This window comes from Propithecus coquereli, unplaced genomic scaffold (genome assembly GCF_000956105.1).
Source record: "Propithecus coquereli isolate 6110/MARCELLA unplaced genomic scaffold, Pcoq_1.0 Scaffold18, whole genome shotgun sequence".
NCBI lineage: Eukaryota > Metazoa > Chordata > Mammalia > Primates > Indriidae > Propithecus > Propithecus coquereli.
Window position 1 is genome coordinate 4,655,201 of NW_012142745.1, and position 25,769 is coordinate 4,680,969.

Here is a 25,769-nt window from a genome sequence, read left to right on the forward strand (position 1 = left end):
TTCATCCATTGAGAAACACCTAAGTTGTTTACATACCTTGGCTATTGACCTAGAAGTGGAATTGCTGGATCGTATGGTAGTTTTCTTTTTAGTTTTTTTGAGTAACCTCCGTACTATAATTGGTAATGGCTGCACCAATTTACATTCCCACCAACAGCATACAAAGGGTTCCTTTTCTCCATACCCTCACCAACATGTGTTATTGCCTGTCTTTTTGGTAATAATCATCCTAACAGGTGTGAGATGATATGTTATTGTGGTTTTGATTTGCATTTCCCTGGTGATTAGGGATGTTGAGCACCTTTTCATATACCCATTGGCCATTTGTATGTCTTTTTTTGGAAAAATGTTTATACTTAGAGTCTTTGCCCATTTTTTAATCAGGTTTTTTTGTTTGTTTTGTTTTTTGCTATTGAGTTGTGTAAGTTTCTTATATATTTTGGAATTTGACTCCTTATCAGATACACACACACACACACACACACACACACACACACACACATATATATATGTATGTATTGCAAGTATTTTCTCCCATTCCATAGGTTACATCTTCATTTTGTTAATTACTTTCTTTGTTGTGCAGAAGCTTTTTGGTTTGAGGTAGTCCCACTTCTTTATTTTTGTTTTTGTTGCCTGTGCTTTTCGTGTTATATCCAAAAAAATCACTGTCAACGAGCTTTCCCCCTATGTTTTGTGTAAGGAATTTTGTGGCTTCAGATCTTTTATTTAAGTCTTTAATACATTTCACATTAATTTTGGTATAAGCCAAAGGTCCAATTTCATTATTTTGCATGTGATTATCCAGTTTTCCCAAGATCATTTACTGAAGAGATTTTCTTTTTCCCATTGTGTATTCTTGGTACTTTTGTCAAAGATTAGTTGACACAATATGCATGGGCTTATGTATGGGCTCTCGATTCTGTTCCATAGGTCTGTTTTTATGCCAGTATCATACTGTTTTGATTATTATAGCTTTGTAACACAGTTTGAAATCAAGAAGTGTGATGTCTCCAGCTTTGTTCTTCTTTCTCAAAATTGTTTTGTCTATTCAGGGTCTTTGTAGTTCCAGATGAATTTTAGAATTGTTTTTTCTATTTCTGTGAACAGTGTCATTCTGCCCTTATCCTTCTTATAAAGGTAGGCAGAAATATTCCCAGGACTCTATACACAGGGGCTAGTAATTATCAGAGACTTTATGAAGCAGAGAGTGGAGGAAGGTTGATTTCTATCAAGCAGTGGCAGTCTGAGAGAGAAGGAAATCACAGGTTTCTGTTTCAGTAAAGAAAAATTAAAGCTAAAACTAAATTTTGGAGCCATATTAACAACTGGTTAGGAAATTTGCTGCAAATAGTTCCCACATAAAAGCCAGAGAAATTAAAAGAAAACACACAGATAAAATAATAGCATTTGGGTTTATTTTAATATGTATGCTTTAAGGCTGTTGAGTTTTGCTTTAATAAGAATCAGGTCCCTGGCTGCTGCTTCTGTTCATGCCATAATTTTATAGTGAACTCACATTTACTAGTCACTGCTGTATGCAAGACACTGTGAGAGGCATGCGTCAGAGAGGGTGCTCACATTTCTTCAGTGACCAGTCTGTGATCAGTCCTCTGCTGCATGTCTTCTCATTTAGTTCTAAATTAAGTACTTAGTACATTTAGTACTAGGTTTATTTAAACAGCCCCCAATACTGATATAGCACTAAACTTAGCAATTTACAGCCTAGTTAAGGTTTAGCTTTGTCTAATACCTTAAACATGCTTTAAACTAGGTTTTTATTAATTTGGGTTAATGGAAGGACCCAGGTAGCTGGTCATTCTAAGAGTCTGATGAAGAGGAATTTTTCCTATTTTACAATTGAGGAAAGCAAGGCTCAGAAAGGTAAATAGCTTGCCTAAAAATCATATGACTTTGACTTCAATTGGTAGCATTTGAACCTAGATCTATTTGGCCCCCAAAGCTTTTACTATGGTTTGAATGTTTGTGTCCCCTCCACCCCCACTCTGGCCCAAATTCATATATTGAAACCCAATCCCCAGGGTGATGCTTTTAAGCAGTGGGGACTTTGGGCAGTGATTAGAGCATGAGAGTGGAGCCCTTATGAATGGGATTAGAGCCCTTATAAAAGAGGCCCCAGAGAGCCTTGTCCTTTCACTATGTGAGGTCACAACTAGAAGGTGCTATCCCCAAGCCAGAAAGCGGATCCTCACCAGACACTGATTCTGCTGGCGCCTTGATCTTGGACTTCCCAGCCTCCAGACCCATGAGAAATAGATTTCTGTTGTTTATTAATCACCCATTTTATGGTATTTTGTTACGGCAGCGCAAATGAACTAAGGGAGGCTTTTCTTATTTCAGCTCACTACATGACATCTTCAACAAAGAAATAAATTTGCCAATACGTTGTCTTAGGTAGGATAATACTGTTTAATATTTGTTTAAAGAAATATTTAGTGGGCTTCATCCCCCTACCCCACAACCTGCCCTGTTTTTCTTGCAGCGGACAGTGCTGCAAGAGCAAGCAGGACCCTCTGAGGCTCTGCAGTCCAATGCAGCAGCACTGGCCTTGGCCTATTGAATGCTTGAAATGTATCTAGTTCAGGTTGAGATGTGCTGTAAAATACTCACAGGATTCTGAAGTTGTGCTAAGAAAAGGAGAATGTAAAATATCTCATTCATAAGGTTTTTTTAAGACATTGTCTCCCTCTGTCACCCTGGCTAGAGTGCAATGCTGTCATCATAGCTCACTACAACCTCAAACTCTTGGGCTCAAGTGATCCTCCTGCCTCAGTCTCCCGAGTGGTTGGGACTACAGGTATGCGCCACCATGCCCGGGGAATTTTTTCTAATTTTAGTAGAGACGGGGTCTCGCTCTTGCTCAGCTGGTCGCGAACTCCTGAGCTCAAGCGATCTTCCTACCTTAGCCTCCCAGAGTGCTAGGATTACAGGTGTGAGCCACTGCGCCCGGCCTCATTCATAAGGTTTTATATTAATTATGTGTTGAAATGATAATAGTATGGCTATATGGGGTAAAATAAAATATTAATTCAAATTCATTTCATCTTTTTGCTTTAATAGGACTACTAGAAAATTAAAAATCCAGGTGGCTCCCATTCTATTCTAAAAGATACCTCTGCTCTAAGGTATAGGCTATACTTAGAGCGTCTCCTTTGTTGCTTTCCTCATAGATTAAGTTGCTATTATTGGAAGTTTAAGGAGGATTTGTGAGAAGGAGGGCTGACAGCTTCTCAGCAGGCCCGGTGTTAGATGAGACCCTAATGCCAAGGACTTAACTGGGCTAATCTGCTTGAGCCGGAATTTAGTGGCCTTGGTCATTAATAGAGTTAAGCCCCTTAGTGAGCTTTGGCCTTTGAAAGCACTACCTGTCTTTTGGGATTATATCTTAAGGAATTTAAGAAAGGACAGGGAATGAAATAGTCGAAGAACAAAATAAAACATATTCTCACTCTGTTTTGTCAAATGATGGTCCAAGTTTGATGCTTCTAAATTTGTCTTCGGTTTACCTGGAGAGCAGGCTGAGAGCTATTTCATTGTTTGTCTTCATTTATACAGGAAATGCCTCTCACTGTAGTCCTCTCGTTGCATACTATAGTTGAAAGGGATGGAAAAGTACATAAAGAGGCTTTGGAGAGGCTAAGAGACAGAAGGAAGCCCTGCAGGGAATATCACATTACCTTCTCCAGCTGGGGGAAAAAGACTGCTGCCCTAAGATGGGATTTCAGCCCCGTTGTTAAATAAGCAAACAGTCTAACCATGCCATGGAATAATAAGAGTATGAAAGCGGATAGATAAATCCAGGTCAACTCCCCACATTCAGCAGGGGAAATACAGAGGCCCAGGGTGTCTGAGCTGGTTGAGGTCACTGAACCTCACTGCAGGGGCAGCCCTGTATCTGCAGGTGGTGGGGTGGGACAGAACTTCACAGATAATTCAGTTCAAGGCTCTCAAACTGCTGTGTACATTAGAATCACCTAGAGACTGTTAAAAGTCCCCAGGCCCAGGGCTGCCCCCAGACCAATGAAGTCATCAGCGTTTGCAAAGTTTCCCCGGTGATTCCCATATGCTGCCAAGTTTGGGAGCCATTGATCTAGGTCACCCCCTTATTTTTGCGGACACGAAGAACTAGAGAAGATCTGGGAATGTTGCTCAGGTTTCTAGAGCTAGCAAGTGGCCGAGCTGGGACAAGCCCCTTCTTTTCTGGCTCTCGGTTTTGCACTTTCCTTTTCCTGCACTCCCAGTCCACTATTCTTACATGACATCACTTTGCCTTCCTGGGAAACGTCCTTCCTCCAGATCTTTGCAGGGGCATCTCCTTCTCATTTGGATCTCAGCTTCCAGGCAACATTTCTTGAAACAGGCCGCCCTGACCACTCACCCTATCTGCAATGTCACCAGTGCATTACTGTTTTTCTTCCGGGCTCTTCTCTCCGTCCAACATCAAGCCATGTAATTATCTGCCTTCACCACTAGACCACATCTTGTCTGCCAGGGTCATAGCTCTCCTGCCAGCTCCTGCAACTCTCCCTGGCCCGTCGTAGGGGATCAGTAAATATTTGTGGACTGAATGAATGTTTAATGGATTTTTACCAGTGAAATTCTCCTGGACAATGTCTTTTAAGGGCATCATTTCAAGGGAAATAGACTTCCAATAACGTAAAGTTGGAGAAAATATTAGTTAATTTTGAGAAATGCATTTTCCAGCTCAACTCTTCCAAATCACATCTGTTCCATCATGTGAGGCTCATCTGGGTGGACAATTTGAATTTACATCTGCTGTAAGACAGACTCCTAGGCTATTTAAAGGGACAGCATTTTACCATGATCCAAAAATGGACTTTGATTAGATGATGGAGTGATTAGAATAAGAAAGTGTCACATGACCACATGGACTCGTTTGCTGCCAATGAAGATCAAATTGTAATTGCTCTTATTGCAGGTCAAAGGATTAACGATGTAGCAATTAAAGAAAAAGGTTTCCAGGTGAATACTATTAATATTACATATATAAATTAATCCAGGATGCAGGCTACAAAATTATGGGATTCAATGTATTTGTGGGGCCCCATATTTGTGAATTCTGTCAAATGGTGTAATGTGATCCTGTAAATACTCAGAGGTCACGGCCAATTCTCAAATGCATTAATGGAAACTGCAATGAACATGACCCCTGTCTCATTCAAATCAGCAATTATGTTAGCATTTACTACGTGTGAGGTTTAGAGCCTGGGTACTCAAGTCTGCCTCCTAGACTGGCAGCATCAGCATCACCTTGATGCTCCGCACCCTGAAGCTCAGGTTTACTGAGTCAGAACCTGCATCTTAACAGGATCCCCAGGGAATTCATATGCATGTGCATTTGAGAATTGGTCTAGAATTAGACTCTAGATCTCTAGACAGTGGGTCTCAATTGAGGGTGGAGGGGCCATTTTGCCCCCAAGTGATATCTGGCAATGACTGGAGATATTTGATTGTCACAGCTGGGGACGGAGGCAGAGGGTGGATGTTACTGGCATCTAGTAGGTAAGTAGCAGGGGCTAGGGATGCTTCTCAGTATCCTACAATACACAGGACAGTCCTCCCACCATAAAAGAATTATCCGGCACAAAAAGTTAGTGATACCAAGGCTGAGAAACCCTGCTTTAGAGCAACACACTCTATTGTTTAAAATAGTAACATTATGATTCATAATGAAGCAAATGATAGCCTACATTTGGTCAGTTAGAACTAACCACAGTATCCACATAACTGAATCTTGAAAGATGAAATGATTTGAAAATCAATAATAACTTGCCATGTGCATAACTGATTAGTGGTCAAAAAAAGTCATGTTCTACTCCATGAAAAGCTAAGGGTTTAATGGTAGAGATATATTTTTAAATAAATTAAACCCACTGTCGTCAACCTGGCCATACTCCTCTCCTACCATCCACTGGTCACCTAGTTCTAGTCACAACATCACTTTCTGCTGCCTCCCAACACTCCATGCGTCTGGGCATTCTGTTTCCTCTGCCAGAAATGCCTTCCCCTTGCCTTCATCTGGCACGTTGCTGCCTCTGCAAGCCCCAAAATATCACAGGCTGCTGCCCTTCTCAGCACTTCCCTTCTCCCTCCTTGTCTCAGCCCTCCTCTTCCAGCCTCCAGCTTCTCCCATTTTTGCCACTCGTTCTGGGGCGTCTGTGGCTGGCGTGTCTGCCTTTAGCTCAAGAGCCTCCCCCGGGAGAATTACCAGGGCCTGAATTCCACCCCCAGAGAGTCTCAGTTCACTGGTTTGGGCGCTGGGCATTGGTGTTTTCATGTTCCAGGGTTAAGAACCACTTGAGCTCAGACAGAAGCCAATCTCCTTAACTCAGTCGACTCTGAGGCTGCCCTAACCACAGCCTCTTTTTCAGAATCATTGCTTACCCTCAGCATTTTGACCTCTTCGTTTCCTAGCCATATTCCTGAATATTCCACACATTTGACAAAACCAAAATAAAAAATAAAAAAAAAAACAACAAGAAAAAGAACCACCAACAAACCAACCCCCAAAAACTATTATCTTTTTTCCCTTATTAAAAAAGTTGAGCCTATTTGTTCAAATTTTGGAAAAGATGGGGAATGATGATGATGAAACTGATTCATCTCTAATCCCAGAGCCAAGAGGTAACCAGTGGCATGTTTCAGTGTTTCCTGCCAGCATTGTCCTGGGCATTCCTATATAAAGTCACACCCTTCCCTGCACATGTGCCTCTGTTCATACAAGTGCTGGAATCCACCCCGACCTCCTATCGCTTAGCAAGCTGCTATATACTCCTCCATGCCCATCACATAGAGGCGCCTCTCTCTTACAACATATTTTCCCGACCAGTCTCAGACAGATGCAATGTCTTCTCCCACAGCTGCATCGCTACAGGACTGTGCAGACATCTCTGTTATGGCGTGCTTATTACGGGCTGTGGGTTGTTTTCCCCTGCGAGACTGTGAGATCTCTGGGTGTTAGGGAGTCACGACTTTTTCTTGTGCATGCTTTTTCATTTGTTTGTATTTTAATCCCTAATGCACAGCACAGTGATTGGATAGAAGATGGATTTAGCAAACGTTTATCGAATTGTTGAATTTGCTTCCAGAATTGAATTAGAGAACAAGATATTCTCCTTGGCCAAACCATTCTAGACGGTAGCATTTCAGCAATTGCTCATGGCTTATTTCTTTTCCTTAATTTGACTTTAATCCTTTTTATGCTTAACATTATCCACTGGTCTTCGCTCCTGAGTGACTAAACAATTTCATTTTGATTGAAATCAAAATGACAGAGAGCAATCACAATGAGCTTTTCTCTTTTATTTGTGTTTTTCTAGAATTAGACTATGGGAGAGGGGTGGATGGAGTTAGGATGGCACAAAAGTAGCAGTTTTGCCCTTTAACAACAAAGAGAATATACAGCTAGGGCCCTCCCATGCCCAAAGGGACCAGTTGAGCTGATATTGTTTTAATAAGTGTACTTGGCTTTACCTGGACTATGCTTTTTGTCTTAAAGGTGTTCCATCATTCACAGCAGGAACACGGCAGAGGAGCAATAAGAGGACACTGAACTCTAATATTAACGGTTACTTTGGTCAAAACTGCTACACTGTTTGCATTTTCCTATTTATTATCTGGAGCATAAGGATCATGATTAGCAATAGCAAAAACTACTCAAATTATAAATATTCTTATATTTTTAAGAAGCAAGTGTTAAAATACCAGGAGAATAAAATCGGAAATTCAGAGTTTTGGAAGAGAAAAAATGCCGAATTCTGAGCAAGGCATTGTCCTTACATAAACTCGTTGTTGTTATTGACAATTAAGATAGCAAGACTGCCCCCTAAATCCTTCCTGCCAGCTTCCGTTACATCTTATTACTACACAAACTCTCTGCAGTCATTGTATTAGAACTGCTTTCAATTGTGTGCTGACAATTTGTTGGCTCATAGAGGGCTGGGATTAAAAAAAACAATGAGCTGTTTCAATTGCATTTCAACAAAAAATGGAACACTGCTGTTTGCTTCTTCCTCCTAACCAAACCTCAAGGGACAAGAGGTTGATATTTTAACATAGGCTGAAGCTGACTTAGTTGTTCTGCTGAGCCCAGGCTTTGGATTCCATGTTTGGAGAGCGCTGCTCCTGGGCCAAAGTGAGTTCTAGAACTTTTTAGGAACATAGCTTTACAGTCAGACAGATCCTTTCAGTATGACCTTGAGTAAGTTAGTTCACCTTTCTGAGCCTCAGTTTTTTCATTAAAATAAGGCATAATATGAGCCTATTCCAAGAATGTCTTGGGATTAAATGAAGTATTATACAAAAGCATTTAGAACAATGTCGGCACACCATCTGGTCTCAATAAATGGTGATGATTATGATAGTTTCACATCATATCCATCACAATACATATCTATATGTCCTCAGTATTCTGAGTCAGGTCTGAGTCTTTCCAAAACTCAATGGATTTCCTAGAAGAGCCAAGAGCTTTCCTACAGGTAGACCTGGTTGACGCCTTTCTCATGTCTGGACTTAGAGTTCTAAAGAAACTCAGAAGCAGAAAGAAAACAAAAGATTAAAGGTATCTTTTCATTGGATCTCTGGAGCTAAGTAATGGGATTTCACTCTCTAGCAGCAATAGCCTTCCTTAATATTAGTAATCTAGGTGGTATTCTGGATTACTTAGAATGAATTCTCTTAGATCTTTAAGAAGAGATCCCCAAGAAAGATCCCTAAGAAATACTTTACTGTGTTTTTCTATTGAATGTGATTGACTGAAGATTTTGACTGGTGCTATTCTAATGCTGTATCAGAAACACTCAAAATAGTAGTGACTAAAAACAAGATGAAATTTTATCTCTCTTACATAAAAGTCAGAGTAGGTAGTCCAGGGCTGGCACAGTGGCTCCACAATCACCAGGAAGTCCAGGCTCCTCCTATCTTGTTGCTCTGCTCTCTGTATGTGTGACTCCCATCTCACAGCCCAAGATAGCTGCTCTGTCTTGCATGATTCCAAGTGGTGGGACTGGGGTCAGGGAAGGAAACCAGTGGAAGGCTATTGAGACAGGGAGCTGGCAGCATTACTTTAGGTATTTCTTTAGGCATTGCTTAATTATGTAGGCATTACCTAACTGAGTCAGGAAGTCTTGAAACTTTGTTATGAGCTACTCTGATCAAAACAAGGCAGAGGTAAGACAAGTTCAACCGATTAGAACCAAGATGGCAGAGAAAACCACTGCTCCATGACCTTGCAGCTTCATTATGCTCTCATTACCATAAAATTACCATAAAGGTTTCTAAGGAAACCTTCCACTCCCATCAGGCACCTGACGCCATGACACCTCCTGTTTGACCAGTATTTAGTCAAAAGAAGAGCAGCACCCTAATACCAGGAAAACACAACCCCTTTCCAAGAAATAACATGAATATTCCTTTCCAGCCTATAATTAAGCCATTGTTTAAATAGAGGGACCCAGGGGAACCGTAGAGGCGGGTTCTACTCCACAGGGAGAACTAGCCTGTACTCTATCTGTGGACTTTCTATATTTTCTGAATAAAACTCACTTTCACTTTATACTGTCATCTGGCTCCTGAATTTTTTCTTGCACGAAGCCAAGGATCCACTTGGACTTAAGATGATTCGCAGCATTGAGAGTCACATTCCTGTGTCACTGTAATCCTTTCTTTGACGGGTAAAACTTGAACATTTCTCGAACCACTTTTACTTTCCTCTCATTGTCCTGAACTTAGTTACACATCCACACTTACCTGTAAGACATATTGACTGGGAAATGAATGTCATCTTGATTTTGGGTGGGCAAGTGCTCAGCTAAAAACTGGAGATTGTTTGTATGGGAGAGAAGGAGAACGTAGAAGGAGATAACCAGTCATCTCCATCATCACTCACTGCCCATGCAAACCCCTGCTTTCAGAGACAAGCGGAGATTGATGAATGAAAAGCAGAACTAGCTCCAGTGTCCACCATTACTTTTTCCTGATTGTATTCCCCATAGTCACAAATACGCCCAGTCTCAGAAAAATATTCTGAATGCATAGAATAAAATACATATGATCACAAGAGAGGCCCACTGTATCAACATACAATTATTAACATTTTAAAAAGTGGTGTCAAAGAGATATACATACCTTTTAATAACAAGACCTTATAGTGAGTGGGTCTAATAGCTACTGTAATTTCAAAGTGAAGAGGGTAAATGATATTTAGTGGTATCTGCAAAAACTTTAACGTGGTATGAAAATATCTGTGATTTCTGCTAGTAACAAAGTTGGACTCATTCTGCTGTGGTCTGTTGCCTACATCCATATTTGAAAGTGATGTAAATTACAGTTAGAGGCTAGTGAAAATACAGATTAATTTTTTCTGGCCAGCCACAGTGGCTCATGCCTGTAATCCTGGCACTCTGGGAGGCCGAGGCAGGAGGATCGCTTAAGGTCAGGAGATTGAGACCAGCCTTAGCAAGAGCGAGACCCCATCTCTACTGAAAAATAGAAAAAAAATTAGCTGGGCATGGTGGCACATGCCTGTAGTCCCAGCTACTCGGGAGGCTGAGGCAGGAGGATAGCTTGAACCCAGGACTTTGAGGTTGCTGTGAGCTAGACTGATGCCACAGCACTCTAGCCTGAGCAACAGGATGAGACTCTGTCTGCAAAAAAAAAAAAAAAAAAAATTTCCCATTGAAGTTTATGCCCCACCCCCTCATGCTATATTCATCGATCCACCCCTTGTGAAGGCACTGAGTGATGGTTTGGAGCAAAGCCACACTACAGAAAACAGTGCTCCTCCCTGACACCACACTGATAGGAGCAGACTTTTTTTTTTTTTGATACAGGGTCTCACTGTGTTGCCTGGGCTAGAGTGCCGGGGCATCAGCCTAGCTCACAGCAACCTCAAACTCCTGGGCTCAAGAAATCCTCCTGCCTCAGCCTCCTGAGTAGCTGGGACTACAGGCATGTGCCACCATGCCCGGCTAATTTTTTCTATGTATTTTTAACTGTCCAAGTGATTTCTTTCGACTTTTTGGTAGAGACAGGGTCTCGCTCTTGCTCAGGCTGGTCTCGAACTCTTGAGCTCAAACGATCCACCTGCCTGGCTAATTTTTCTGTCTTTAGTAGAGACTCGCTTTTCTCAGGCTGGTCTCAAACTCCTGAGCTCAAGGGATCCTGCTGCCTGCCTTGGGCTTTCAGAGTGCTAGTATTACAGGTGTGAGCCACGGTGCCCGGCCTCTGAGCCGCTAATTCTTTAACCGGGCCTTGCCTCACACCTTGCCTGGGCCACTGCTCAGACTCTGCTCGGGGCTTTTCCTCTTCCTGTAGGATGAATGTGTGGAGTGATCTTCCCCTTCCCTGCTACAGCATCTTGCCCTGGGCTCTGTTATGGGCTGAACTGTGCTGAAGCTCCACCCCAAGTACTGCAGAAAGTATTTGAGATAAGATCTTTAAAGAGGCGATTAAGTTAAAATGAAGCTGTTGGGGTGGGGCTCTAATTCAATATGACTGGTGTGCTCAGAAGAAGAACAGACACCAGGGATGCATGCCTCAGGAGGAACCAACCCTGACAACACCTTGATCTTGAACTTCCAACCTCTAGAACAGTGAGAAAATAATTTTTTGTTGTTTAAGCCACCTAATCCGTGATATTTTTTTATGACAGCCTGAGTCATTAAGAAAAAAAAAGCCTAGTATAGGCTCTAACTCAGTCTTTGTATCTGGTTAAAGCAGCCTTACACCAATAAACACTCTGAGCTCTGTTACCCAACTGACCCGTGCATGATCAGCCCCGTGACCTGGGCATAAACAACAAGCTATTATTCTTTTTTTTTTTTTAAAGACAGAGAGTCTCCGTCTGTCACCCAGGCTGGAGTGCACTGGCAGGATTTATAGCTTACTGCAGCCTCGAAATTTTGGGCTCAAGCGATCTTCCTGCCTCAGCCTCCCGAGTAGCTGGGACTACAAGTTCGTGCCACTACATCCAGATAATTTTTTTTATTTTTTAATTCTTTGTAGACACAGGGTCTCATTATGTTTCCCAGGCTGGTCTTGAACTCCTGGCCTCAAGCAATCCTCCTGCCTCAATCTCCTGAAGTGCAAGCTATTATTCTAATGTGATTTGAGATGGGATTGAATGGGAACGTGTGTAAAATAAAATGGTGAGAGAAGGAACAAGTGATCAGCTTTTTTTTTTGAGACAGAGTCTCACTCTTTTCCCCAGGCTAGAGTGAGTGCCGTGGCGTCAGCCTAGCTCACAGCAACCTCAAACTCCTGGGCTCAAGTGATCCTTCTGTCTCAGCCTCCCGAGTAGCTGGGACTACAGGCATGCACCACCATGCCCGGCTAATTTTTTTTCTGTATATTTTTAGTTGTCTGATTAATTTCTTTCTATTTTTAGTAGAGACAGGGTCTCGCTCTTGCTCAGGCTGGTTTTGAACTCTTGAGCTCAAACAATCCGCCCACCTCGGCCTCCCAGAGTGCTAGGATTATAGGCGTGAGCCACCGCGCCCAGCCAAGTGATCAGCTTTGGCTGGGATGGGCTTTGGAAGGGACAGGAAACCCATGTTGGGAAAAGCTGCATAGAGGATAGGAAAGACTAAGAGAGAGCCTGGCAGACCAGCAGGATTCTGGGGAAAGAGAACAGTTATGTGTGAAGGCTCCGAGATCAGCAACAGCATATGGCGATCAGTTTTCACAGAGCCCTGGCTACAAGATAAGGAGCAGCAAGAGGCAGGATGGGAAGAACTAAGAGGGTCTTGCCTGTTATAGAGTCTGGACATTATTTCACAGAAAACAAAAAGCTTTGGAACCGTTTAAAACTCTACCTAAAGTAGACCTCGAGTGTTACCAAATCTGGATCTTAGGAAGCTCACTCAGACAGCCGTAGGTGAGTTTCAGGAAATCCTTCAAGTGACACAACATCTCATATAGACACTTCCCAGAAATGCATACAATCCTGGTCTCAGGTGCTGGCCCTACACTGGAAAGTATTCAGACAGCTTCTAAGTTCTTGTTTTCTGACTTGGTGGATCTGATACTCCTCTTCCCTTGGACTCTGGTCTCTGTTTAGCTCTGTAACTTCATTCTCAGCTCTTCCTTGGATTCTTCTAGTTTTGTTGAGTCCTTTTGGACATCCTACCACGGCTTGCGCAGGGCCAGTTCTGAATGCACATGTCACACTACAATCACTGGTTAAGAGATCCTCTGAGCACCTGCCTTTCTCTTCATCTGAGCCTGTCTGTACAGATCAGAGTAGGGCAACAGCAAGGAGGACCCATCAGGGAATGGGAGCATGAGGCCAGGTGAGAGGTGGTAACGTGCAGGACCAAGGTGGTGGCAGAACAGCTGGAGAAGACGTGAGAGGGCAGAAGGAGCGGGACTCACTGGCTGATTGGATGTGGGGGGAGGGATGTGAAGGGTTCAAAAGGAGGTCCAGATTTGCTCGAGCGGGAGCTGAACACACTCTGCTGTCTGGAGTGCTGCCTGGACACTGAGGCTGAGCTGTTCTCTGACCCTCCTTTTTGAGACTCCACACAGAACACCTTTGTCATCAGATAAGATCATGGTTTTCTTTACATGATAATGATGGATAAAAATGAATCTTTTGAGTGCACCCAGATTCTGCCTCCCCTCCTACTACAAATGAGTTTGGCTTTGCTTACTGGGTTCTTTTCTCTCCCGGTCCTCCCACAAGGGTCTTTTCTTGTAGGACTGGCCCCTTTTGGCATTTTCTAGCATAGATTTGAAAGAAACAAGGAAGGGAAAAGAAGTTAGGAAGTGCAATGGCTGGGGGGAGTGTATTTTTTCCCAGAGAGGTTTTTGTGAATGGCACAGAGGAATCCGCCATCTTTAAATGGGTTGTTGGGAGATGAAAAAGAAAAGCAGCATTGCTATGAGTTTTGTATCCCTTTGTGGCATTTGAAAAAGACCAAGAGCTTGAGATTTTCTGAAATTCCTTTGTCTGCTGGAATGTGCTCTTTGAGGGCAACATTGCCCTGAGGTGGACCACTTGGGTCATGGATTCAACTGGGTTATATTTGCATTCTAGGCCTGATGATTCCTGTTGGACTTTGGTTAGATAAAGAGATTTCTTGGTCGTAGGGCTTTTGGCAATCTCTTTTATCTCCTTAAGTGTTGTTTTTTGTTTGGTTTTTGTTTGGTTTGTTTTTTTTCTTTTGGTTGTTTTTTGAGACAGAATCTCACTCTGTTGCCTGGGCTAGAGTGCCGTGGTGTCAGCTTAGCTCATACCAACCTCAAACTCCTGGGCTCAAGCTATCCTCCTGCCTCAGCCTTCTATGTAACTGGGACTACAGATGCACATCATCATGTCCAGCTAATTTTTTAATTTTTTGTACAGATAGGGTCTCGCCATGTTGCTCAGTCTGGTCTCAAACCCCTGGCTTCAAGTGATCCTCCCACCTTGGCTTCCCTAATCACTAGGACTACAGGCCTTAGTCACCACTCCTGGCTTTGCCTGAAACTTTGAAATAATCTGTTTACTAAATGTTCCTCAAATTATCTATTTTGATTGCTCCATCTGTTTTCTCTAGGGTGTCTGGCTGATACAGGTATATAGAAGGTTCTGAAATGTTATTGTGTGAGTGAGTAAATGAATGAATGAATGAGCAGTAGAAAAAGCCTGGACTCTGGAGGTGGATCAGCTAAAGCCAGCCTGGAAGGGCGGAGTCAGGGGAACCCCGTACATTTCCCACCATCCCCATCAATCTCCGGTGACATCCTGACGTCCAGAAGGAGAACAAATTCTGTTGGTCAGAAATATAAAAGACCTGCCAGAGGTGTGTGGAATCAGCCAAGTGAGCTGAGAAATTTGGGTCGTGGTACAATCAAGGTGCTCAAGGAAAAGGAACCTGTTTCAAAATGAACACAGCATCTGTGACCTTGAGAATGTTTGCATATTTATTGTTGGTGCAGTTGTTGTTTCCTTACCCCCCACCAACCCTCAAACAGACCCCTTTAGGTTTTATATATAAGGACGCATCTTATACACAGTTGCAAATATCCTTCTTTATTCTTCTCTGGCTAACGGCCATCAAGGTCATAGTCATGAATATTCACCCTCTGAGGCTGCTCTGTGAGAGGTTTTCTTAAAGCTGTGAGCAATGTTCCTTAGAATCTCTCAAGAGAGATTTTAGTTTTATTTGGTTTTTATTCTTGTGTCAATGGCAAAAAAATGTTATACCAAAATACACTCCCATGTTCGAAAATTTCCAGTGGAATATAACTTGTCTCGAAATGAGAACCAGAAATGATGCTTATGTCATCACATCGGTGACTGCTATTGCAGAAAGTATGACAGTCTGATTTTAAGAAATGCTGATCTGCTATTAGGGAGAAAGTTGCTATTTTAGCACAGTCTGTTTATTTAGAGAAAAGTCCTCTAGGTTGGCAGCTTCACACCTGTCTATTAACCCTGCTTCCCGCATACTTCCATTCTGATGCCCAGTACCGATAATGGAGATTTCTTTCAACGCTATCATATTAATATTTCCTAACTCAGTTAACTCTTATGTAAACCTTGACGGCAGGTAAGAAACATGCTGGCTTTGTGGCCACTATGCTGAGCTCTGTAAGAAATGTTTCTTTGAAGATTATGTGCTTTGAGATCTGTTTATGGTTATGAAGATAGATTTTCCTCATTCAATTTTCATTCATTCAAAGTCTCTCACATTTGTTCTCTCTTATGATTCACGGCACTCATGATGGAAAATTTGAGGTTATAGATATAACCATGGTCATAAAACAGCAAAAGCTTCTCTGGCCTGCCCAGAAACCCAAACTGTGACCAGGATGTGATTAGCACCCTGTATTGACCACAGGTTTATGGATACCTCTCACACTTAAGAACTATTTGTGCGTCTGTGGTCTTTCTAGCACAAAAAGAGGCAGATCCTTTTATCTATTGAAAATGGTGCTTTAAAGTATACTGATCATTTTGCTCCTTAAAGATAATCGAACATGGATTCTTCAAATAGAAAAATTTCAGGTTGTATCCGAGAATATAAGGGAGGTGAGAACTGATGACTCCTATGTTAATATGTTCTGGAAATTATTGTCCAGGAAGATACATGTCAACCAATAAAGAAGTTAACTATCTGCTTCAGGAGATTCCTGCAAACTAATTTATCCAGGAAAGCAGTTGGCTCATGTGGGAAAACAGTTCTTCTATCAGGAAATGGATTGAACACCTGAGAAAAGAGCTTCCCTATCAGCCAACAGCTTACTCATCAAAACCCTTCCCTTCTAGGGTGCAGCAGTCCTACACTTTATGTCATAAACTGCGCCCAGCATCAATGGGTTCCCTGTAGTGAAAAATCAGCTGAATACCACCTGAGCCTGACCCCAGACCGTATAAATAGCCTTCCTTGGTATCCTCCTTCTGGAACACTATCTGTTATATGTCAAGGTGGTGTTTTTTGTTGCTACAATGAGTCTAATAAAATTAGCTTTCGTGGAGTTGACAGTCAACAGAAGGGAAGAAAATCACTAATATTTATTGACTATATGTGTAGCTGCTTATTATGTGTCAAACTGTTATATGTTATTATCCAATTCCATTGTGAATTTGTACAGAACACATTTGCTGTAAGTCAATGTTAAGTTGTGCTGTGACTTGGGCTAGGAGAGGTAAAGCCTTTATTTTGTTATTCTGAACTCTAAGATTCATAGTGAAAATCATTGGACACTTGAAGCTTTCTATGCTATTAAATGGTTAAACATGTTCAGACTTCAAGGCCTTAAACAAGCTCCCACTTTTTATCCTTTATGTCCATCTAGACTCTACAAATGTAGTGTTCAAGAAGTGGGTGTGGAAAATCTTTCCTTTCTATTCTCCCCTTCTGCCCAGCTCCTACCATCCTGAGGTTCACTTCTATGGCCATTACTTTTGCTCACACAGCTTAGTGTGGCCCCGTAATTCTTTGCTCAAGCCCAGTTTATGGGTTGAACTGTGTCCCCCAAGAAAGATTTGTTGAAGTCCCAACTCCCAGTACCTCAGAATGTGACCTTATTTGGAAATAGGGTCTTTACAGGGGTGGTCAACTTAAAATGGAAATTATTAGAGTTCTGTCTGAATCCAATACAACTGGTAGCCTTATAAAAAGGGAGGATTTGGATACAGAGACAGATACACACAGAAGGAAGTTAATATTAAAATGCACAGAGAGAAGATGGCCATGTGACCAGAGTGATGCATCTACATGCCAAGGAAAGCCAAGGATTATGGGCAAGCACCACAAGCTCGAAGAGACAAGGGAAGGGTCTCCCCTAGAGCCATCAGAGAGAGCACGGCCTTGCCCATACCTTGATTTCAGACTTCCAGCCTCCAGGACTGCGAGACAAATTATTTCTGTTGTTTTAAGCCATTCAGTTTTTGGTACTTTGTTATGGTAGCCCTAGGAAATGAATATATCCAGAGTCAACATTTTAAAAGAAAGACTAATGACAAAAACCATTTCATTACATTTTATTATACAAGTAATTAATTTTAAATTGTTACTTAATGTGGTTCAAGGCAATACTAATGGATAAAAAGAACTGAATGCTGGGTTTCTGGTTACTTAAATGGACTCTTTTACAGTAATTCTCATGGAAATAAGTTTCCTTTATAAGTCTTTTTGAAACAAATTGTCTTTCTTTGAAATATGACTTTAATGTATAACACAGAGACCTGGGTCTACTCTGGGCTGGGTGCTTTACATATATGGCTTAAATTGTTGAAATGGTTATCACTAACCTTTTCTGAAGATGGGGAAATTATTTAAAAAATTTTAAGTTAACTTGCCTAAGATCACATAACTGATAAACAAGGAAGTCAATCGTGCACACTAACTGCCATCCTGAAAACAAAGTCCACCTTTCAACTCCACAATTTCATTATTAAGGGGACTAATTATAAGGGTCAACTTACACTAAAAGATCATCAAAGGATCAGTCTCCAAGGTCATGAAAGAGACGAGGCTGCTTTGGAAAAACAAGATGTCAGTGACCAAAATCTTTTCTCCAACTTTTCAAAGAATAGTATGTATCTATCTTTAATCTAGAAAAATGTATATGCAAATCTAGTGACACCCACTACGTGTCAGACCTTGTGCTAGGTTACTTTCATAGATAATAACTTTTCAATCCTCATACCAAAAAAAATCTATTGATATGTATTAAGATTATAAAGTGTTCATATTAAAACAACAAAAATTATATATTTAGAATTCTACGCCTTTCCCCCAACTACTTCTAGAAATGGATTTGATAAAATGTTAAAAATTGTTCTGTGATGGATGTCCTTTCGTACCTTTATTTAGACTAGTTCAGTGGTTCTCAGGCTTTGACATGGAGGTTTATTGTACAAGATTGTCACAGTGCACCATGTATAATATACTTTGAGAGTCATTTAAGGGATTTTCAAACATCACTTTAAGTACACATAAATTTTGCCTTTGTGCTAATCCCTGGTTAATGGGCAATTTTGTGACAATTGCTACAATTCAGCCCTAAATTTTGCACTGGGTTTCCAGTATCCAATGTTAGAAGGGCAACATGATCATAAAAAGTTCTGGACTAGAGTACATAAAGGTTAATTCAAAGAACTCAGAAGGGAAATTAGTGCTCTCTAGGAACTAGTATGGATTCATTGAAAAAAAAAAAAGTTCTCCCACATAAACTTCACTAGGTATCAAAGTTATTTGTTTAGGAGACAGTTTCTCTTGATATGAATCTTTTGCAAAGGAGTTGAAAGAGGATCTCGCAACATCCTTAGGACAAAAGGTGAAGTGTTAGCAGAATGATCACGAGGTGAATTTATCACATGTTGAAGGACCCTAGCTAAATGGTGATCAGCTTCACTTTAGAAAGACATCATGGGGGACAGGTTGAAAGACTCCACTCTGACCTGAGAGTGACGAAGAGTATAAATTTATCACAATTGCAGATAATGTCAATCTGGAAGGAATAACTGATGCCCTGGATAATAGAATTAATATCTTGAAAGAACTCCATAAACTAGAAATACAAGTCAAATCTAATACCATAAAATACACTAATAATAAATACAAATTCTATTCTAGGATCCTTATACCAATTACATAAATAAGGAAGATAAAGGGGTGGAAAAGGTTCATGATCTTTCCTTAAGAGAGAGGGTCTCACTCTGTTGCCCAGGCTGCAGTGCAGTGGCGTGATCATAGATTCATATTCTTTAGGCGGCTGAATCACCAGCAGGAAGTGCATAGAAGGTAATGCAAACTTGAACTACCTTCGTGATAATCCAGAACAATGGAGATAATTGTCTGACTTCTCTGGCTTTGCTGAAGCTACCCCTTCATCAGTGGTGTCATTTGGGGCAATGAAGTCTAATAGAAACATTGATAAACTGAAACACACTCAGAGGAGAGCAAACTGAAAGATAAGAACCCGTGAAGTCGTGTCTCATGAAGACCCAACCAGAGATGCTTCATGTGGATGAGAGGAGAGTTAGAGGAGATATGACAGCTGTCTTCAAATATTTGTATGGTTGTCACCAAGAAGTATCCAAATTTATCTGCATAGCTCCCACAGGGCAGAACCAGCAACCACAGGGACAAGCTAGAGGAAGGATGATTCTGATTCAAAATAAAAAAATCTTTTTAGACCTGCTAAAAATAGAACAGACTGTCCTCTTGCCCTGAAAATTTTCAAGCAAGTAGAAATGGCCCATGATTGAGGAAATTTGCCCATCACTCACAATGCCTACTTAAAATCCATCCTCTATTTTCTTTTTTTTTTTTTTTTTTGAGACAGAGTCTGGCTCTGTTGCCCGGGCTAGAATGCCATGGCGTCAGCCTAGCTCACAGCAACCTCAGACTCCTGGGCTTAAGCAATCCTTCTGCCTCTGCCTCCCGAGTAGCTGGGACTACAGGCATGTGCTACCATGCCTGGCTAATTTTTTCTATATATTTTTAGTTGTCCAGATCATTTCTTTCTGTTTTTAGTAGAGACGGGGGTCTCGCTCTTGCTGAGGCTGGTCTCGAACTCCAGACCTCTAGCGATCCTCCCGCCTTGGCCTCCCAGAGTGCTAGGATTATAGGCATGAGCCACCGCACCTGGCCTCTCTACTTTCTTTTTAACCACACCTCAGTTCTACTTAGGCATAACAGATGACCCAGTTCTAACCTTAGAGGACCACGGATCTTAGAGAAATTCCCTGCTGGGGCATTTGGGTGAACTTTTGATTTCCTGATAAGAAGGGACAGATGTAGCTGGTGGCCACCTTCCCCCTTATTCTGCCTAGAATGCAGATGTGATGCTAAGAGGTGCAGAAGCCATCGTACAATCAGGAAGAAAGGCCAAGAGAATCAGGGAGAATGGCTTCTCACATCACTGAGCTGCTAGACCAAAGCCAGCAACCGCACCCCTACAGACACCTTGCTGTGTGAGAAAAATACATCCTTATTTGTTTAAGCCGCTGCAGTCAGACATTCTGTTATTTGCAGCCAAATGTAGTCCTAACTAATCCAGGAAAGTGGAATACACAGAGCAGTGGCAGCAGATTTGACAAAACTCTAGAGTCCTTCCAACTCTAGATTCTTTTAGTTCATAAGTTAAATTAATGTTCTTAAACTTTTTTGTATTTAACCAGTAAGTATCTCTATAAGTACTTACTGTGTAGATGGTAGTATAGTAAGAGCAGTAAACACTCCCTTATTTGCCTCTAGTACCAAAGCCTGTTACTTTTTGCTAAGGGTTCAATAGTATGCTGGAAACCCGCAACAATGTCATTTTAAGGAAAGATGATTTAACTTTTGAATGAGTTTTGTATAGCAATTCTAGTTCAATTTTGTAATCTATGGCTACTATTTCAGACCCAGATTCATATTTGTTTCACAAAACCTGGCCAGGTGCAGTGGCTCACGCCTATAGTCTTACCGCTCTGAGAGGCTGAGATGGGAGGATGGCTTGAGGTAAGGAGTTCAAGACCAGCCTGAGCAAGAGCGAGACCCCCCATCTCTACTAAAAAATAGAAAGAAAATTAGCCACACAACTAAAAATAGAAAAAATTAGCTGGGTGTGGTGGTGAGTGCCTGTAGTCCCAGCTGCTCGGGAGGCTGAGTCAGGAAGTTCACTTGAGCCCAGGAGTTTGAGGTTGCTGTGAGCTAGGCTGACGCCATGGCACTCTAGCCCAGGCAACAGAGTGAGACTCTGTCTGAAAAACAAAACAAAACAAAACGAAACAAAACAAAAACAAAAACAAACCTTATGCACTTTAGCTCAGAGCCTGTGAAGAGAGTTTTGGGGATTTCCAATAGGTCCCACACATTTAGGTCAACTTCTCTCCTTCCCTCCACCACACACACAGTATGGGAGAGAGAATGTCACACTGAAACTACCGGGGAGGGTGTCCTGGGGAAACAGAGTGGGACTGTAAGCCAGGGGGCAATCCGTGGTCATTGCTCTGCTTTTGAACATGGGGAAGAGAGAAGGGAGAAGTCTCAACTCCAGCACTTTAGATGGAGACACTCACTGAATAGCTTCCTCCAAGGATAGCGTCTCCTTTCTGTTATACTAGCACAATCCTTGTTGCCTGAAGATCAGGAACCCTCAGATTAAGGGGTCTTCTGCACACAAGCACCATGTCAGAGGCAGGGTGGGCAGTGACCTAGGAGCAAGGGTTTGCAGCACCACCTCTGCAAGGTGGTAGAGGTACTCGAGCAGGTATACCATTAGCCGTGGAACAAGAAGGCAGTCAAGTCTGGTAGAGTGGAGCCAGAGCTAAGGCCAACTTTGACCACAGTGGAGGTGGACCCCATCCTGGTGCCTTGGTAGTGTCCAAGGGCAACACCACCGAGGGAAGATGGGTGAGGGCTCTGTCCTGCTTTGCCAGGAGCAGAGGTTTCCCAGGCCATTAGGAGGAGGGATAGAAACCACATCCCCCTAAGAGAGGGGAGAAAATCTCTGGAAACTTAGCTGGGAAGTCTAATTCACATTCCAGAAACTTTGGTTGTAGGCTTGAGCTGAACAAAGCTTCCATTGTAACCCAGGTCTGAGATCTCTCAGCAGCAGCAGAGGCAGGTGTGGCGTCAGAAATTAGGACATTGCACATTAGGCCAGTTAATAAATGTTTTCAAACTGTGAAATGTAACCCATTAGTGAGTCATGAAATCAACCTAGCGGGTCTCTAACAGCATTTTAAAAAATGAGAAATAGAATAAAATAAAATAGGCTAAAAATAAAATATAAGTGCATTCTTTATAGTAAAGGTAATTAATGTGAAACTTCTATTATTGTGTGTGTTTGTGTACCAGATTCTGAAGGAAAATGTATTTCTTACTGTGAGTCAGGGCTAAAAATGCTTGAAAGCCACTGATTAAAAGTCTTACTGCCTAGATAAATACTTAACTTGAGTAATATAGCCTTCAGGACATTTTGTAGCCCGTTTCATTTTTATGATGAAACTAACAGGAAGCAAAATGATCCAGGGCATCTACTTGTGTTAATTAAACAAATGTCTCCTGATTTGGGGATGGGGTGTTCTGGTTTTCGGTTGCTCTTTTGGCTCATACAAATGTGCATACTTTATTCAGGGAGTGGATTGTTTGTTCTTCTGTTGCTTTTATTTCCTTCTTTCTCGTCGTTAGTGATTTATTTCCTGGAACATTATCTACCTCCATTTCCATAATTTTGGTCATTGGTTCCAACATTCCTCCTTTCAATCTGATACGAATTATCTGTTTTTTTCCTTAAATCAAACCATCTCTCTCTCTTTTTTTTTTTTAGAATGTAGTTCAAGGGTAACGGTGATGTTGCTGGCTTTTCGTTTTCTCACTTGGGTAGGTTAGGGACCTTGTTTTATTTCCCTTGGTTTCACCAAGCGCTTGTTGAAGAACTCATACAAGAACCCAGCTTCCAGAACCTACTGACAGAGGCTGGCACTAGAGGGGAAAGATTTTCACGAAGAGGAGAATGAAGTGTTCTGCTTGAGTACATATTTCTTCTAGGGAATTATGACATATATTGAAGTAATTAGAGTACTCTTACAAAATAATTAGGGTCTTACCACAGAGCCAAGAGAGCTCAAGGACCCTTCCACCTTTGGTCTGAAGGAGCACTGGAATTCCTGGCTGGGTAATGCCACCAGAGCCAACATAGTCTCAGGCCTTTTAAAACATAGTGCCTTCTCATGGGCGGGGATGTTAGGAACTCAGGAATTTATTTCTAATCAAAAACTTAGCAGGGGGCTTCGTATGACTTTCCATTGGAGCCCCTAGACTCACTAGCAGACTAGTCTCTAACCTTCATACGGTGCCAGACTCTTAACCCAATAAGACCTTTATTGGCTACTTGGAACCTCATCCCTGCCTGCTGACCAAGTTTGAGCTTATCTTGCCCCAGTCCTGCCCTGACCCTCTGTTGTTCTCATACTTTAGCTTTATCTCCTTCTGGGGACTGTATCAGGTCCTTATATCTGCCGTCTTGTACTTCAGTCCTGCCTATGCCATGCTCCCCTTGCCTGCATTCCTGTGGGTTGTGTCTTCTACTTCGTTTCCCTGTATCCTGGCCCATCACTGTGATGATCTGCCCAGTAATCCACCTTCTCTGTCCCCACCGTTACCATCACTAACAGATACGTTTTTAGTGTTATGTAGTAAGAAAATCCTAGGCATTTGGATGTTGGTTGTTAATGTTCTGCTGGTCACCTTTTTTGTTTATGTCACTTTGGGATGGTTTTTATGACATTTATAACCAAAAGGATCCTAACTAGTAACATATTAATTCCCAAGCTGCCATTAACTAGCTATGGAACATATGACTTAATCTTTCTGGTCCTCAGTTTCCTAATCTGAAGAGGGAGGGAATTGTAGTAGTTTCTTTCTAAAGTCTTCTTCTGTATCCAAAAGGCTCTGAGCATACTTTTACTGAAGTTGAAAAGAGACAAAGTTGTCAGAAGACAAAAAGTCCAGAATCAGAGACCATCAAAAGCATGAAAATCCACAGAATGAAAGAACATTTTTTTGCAAATTATACATCTGATAAAGGATTTATATCTAGAACATATCAAGACCTCTTACAACTCAATAATGAAAAGACAAATAACCCAGTTTAAAAATTGGCAAAGGATCTGAATAGACATTTCTCCAAAGGAATTACACAAGTGGTCAACAAACACATGAAAAGACTGTCAACATCATTAGCCATCAGGGAAATGCAAATAATGAGATACCACTTTATACTCACTAGGATGGCTATGATCAGAAAATAACAAATGTTAGCCAGAATATGAGGAAATTGAAAACCTCATACACTGCTGATGGGAATATAAATGGTTTGGCCATTATGAAAAATAGTCTGACAGTTTCTCAAAAGATAAACATAGAGCTACCACATGACCCAGCAATTCCATGCCCAAGACGAACGAATGCATATATCCACACAAAAACTGTACACAAATGTTTACAGCAGCATTATTCATAATAGTCCAAAGGTGGAAAAAATCCAAATATCCATTAACTGATTAAAGAATAGACAAAATGTGGTATATACATACAACAGAATATTATCCAGCCATAAAACAGGGTGAAGTACGGATATATGCTACAACAGGGGTGAACCTTGAAAACATTATTCTAAGTGAAAGAAGCCAAACACCAGAGGTCACAAGTTGTATGATTCCATTTGTATGCAATGTCCAGAGCACACAAATCTTTAGAGGTAGACAGTAGACTGGTGGTTGTCTAGGGCTGGAGAGAAAAGAGAGAGAAGGGGAGTGGCTGGAAATGGAGAGTGACTGCTAAAGCGTTTCTTCTGGGGATGATGAAGGTGTTCTAAAGATTATCATGGTGGTGGTTTCCCTAGTCCATAAAAATACTAAAACCATTCAACTGGGCACTTTAAATGGGTAAATTGTAGGACAGGTGAATTATATCTCAATAAAGCTGTTGTTTTGAAGAAGCACAGGTAGAGAGGCCCTTAAAGAAAAAGCAGACTTTTGGGGGTGATGGAAAAGTTCTCTATGTTGATGGCAGTGGTGGTTACTGGGGTGTATCAGTTTGTCAAACCTCATTGAGATGTATGGAAATTCATCGTCAATAAAGTTGAGGTTTTAAAATATCTAGAATCCGGACAAGTAGGCCTGGCTGGGCTTACACACCTGCTACGAAGCTGGTGGGGACTCTTTACCTTCCCATCAGGAAGGGGACTGATCCCAGCGTGTGGTGTGCATGATATCAAAACGCCAGAGCGGCAGCAAGGCTTGGTGGGAATGAGACAGCCGTCGGGCAGGAGATTCTAACCCAAGCTCTCAGAGCAAAGTTCTAACTATTACAGTACAGGCTACTCCTTTTCTCAAAGTCTCTTAGGCACCTCAAACCGGATGAGGTTTCCTCATGTGCTACTTTCCTACTCAGATTGGGCAGGTCACTTTCTCTAATCTCTGGCTTGAGTCAGGTGCTTCACGTCTGTTGTCCACTTGCTGTCATCCCCAACAACAGTTTCAAGTTCTGTCCCTACGGGATCACAGCTCTGTTATTTAGGGCTGGCTGTCATAGTTCTGCAGTCCTTTGTGTTCCTTGCTTAGATGATTTTCTTCTGTTTACTCACAAGGGGACCTCAGTAAACAGAAGCAAGATCTCTTTGGGTGACTGAGAATTCCAACTCCTGAACCTCAAGAGAGCTGCTGGAGCATACCCAGAAGAAGGTATTCCAAGAGGCTACCACCCAAGCTTGCACTTTCTGAACTTTTGTAGGAAGAATCA